Consider the following 1,810-nt stretch of genomic DNA (forward strand, 5'->3'; position numbering starts at 1 on the left):
CTCATTCAGTCTCAGGAATTTTTCTTCTCTCTGGCAAAGGTCTATAAACCTTGTTCACTTCACTACCCATAGCTTGTGCATCAATTTGGCCACTTATATTTCCAGAACAAAGCTTTCTCATCAGCCTTCATGAATAAAATAGAAAAATGAGCTATGATTGTGTGTTCTGGTGTTCACTTGTGTGTATGTCACACTCTTTCTCCATGAAATAAAAAAGTTGTTTTAAAGGAGAAAGGCTTTAGAAAAAGCCACCTACAATTTCAGCATCCTTCATTCCTCAGGACTTTAGAACATAAAGGACTTTATGTGTCACATTGACTTAAAGAGCAGGACAGACTCTCAGCAGCTGTCTGGTTAGTGATCTTGAGATGTCTGTAGCGGCTAAACTCTTCTTGTCAGACAAAAATGAACCAGACTCTTATAAGGAAAGTAGGTTGAAACTGAATGGTTCTGAGCCCTGTCCCAGCTTTCTCTTCACGCCCTTTGCCTGTCACCACATTGCTGTGTGACCTTGGGCCAGTTGCTGAACATCTCCCAGTGTCCTCCTGTGCCGAAGAGGGAAGATGGGAGGACCTGCTGCATGAAGCTGGTGTGAAGATTAAATAAGAGAGAACCCTCAGCACCATGCCTGGAAAACAGCAATTCCTAATAAATGTTGCCATGACTGTTTTTACTATTAATTTCAGAATAAAGACCGCAGGGCTTCTCATTCCTCTTCCCGGCCCTTACATTTCTCTGCCGTGAAACACAGAATCTGTCTTAGCTGTGCTTTTGCTTTACTGTTATTTTCACTATTCCCTTACTCGCTGATTCCTAGTTATGTCACCACCAGCCCAGGCCCAGGCAGCAGTCCCAGCCTGATTGCCTACTCCATGAGCAAGCTAGTGCCTGCATGTGCACGCACACACACACGCGCAGACGAGCACACACACACGCACAGACGAGCACACACACACGCGCGGATGAGCACACACACACGCGCGGACGAGCGCACACACACATGCGCAGACGAGCACACACACACGCGCAGACGAGCACACACACACGCGCGGACGGACACACACACGCGCGGACGAGCACACACACGCGCGGACGAGCACACACACACGCGCAGACGAGCACACACACACGCACAGACGGACACACACACGCACAGACGAGCACACACACACGCGCAGACGAGCACACACACACGCACAGACGGACACCCGGACCCCTCCTTGCAGTAAGGGAGGACTGAAGCAGTCTTATCACTCAGCGTGTTGACCTGGTCTCCCCCTCTGCTGGTATCACCGTCCGTCTGTCTGTCTCAGTCTGTCTTGGCTTTTTCCCTTTGCCTTATAGAATGGGTTTTTCTCTGTCTCCCTCCCTCTCTCCTTCTTATAATCTCTTCCTGCCTTTTCCTCCCTTGCTCACCTTACAAGCCTACTCGCTCGTCTCCTTTGTCTTTCCTCTTTCCCACTCCTGCGTCCTTCCTGGCAGACAAGCCTCCTTGATTACTTGCTTGGTTCTGTTCCATCCAACTGTATCCAGGGCATCCTCTCGGTCTTTGCCTCATTCTGGAGGTTTTATTCAGGGACTGAAGTGCCATACTGATGCCCGCGGCAGTATCATCACCTCACAGCAGGGTCTTACTGTCACAACAGGGGAACTGTGGGCATAGATACGGGAGCCAGGGGCCACTGATGATGCCAGTACGAGGGCCCTAATCCCCAATCAAGGGCTCCACGAGGCCCACAATGACATACGACCAGATGAATGGATGCCATCTGGATGCTCACGTCTGACCAGAAGGGCAGTAAAGTCATAG

This window comes from Pteropus vampyrus, unplaced genomic scaffold (genome assembly GCF_000151845.1).
Source record: "Pteropus vampyrus isolate Shadow unplaced genomic scaffold, Pvam_2.0 Scaffold54, whole genome shotgun sequence".
Classification (NCBI taxonomy): domain Eukaryota; kingdom Metazoa; phylum Chordata; class Mammalia; order Chiroptera; family Pteropodidae; genus Pteropus; species Pteropus vampyrus.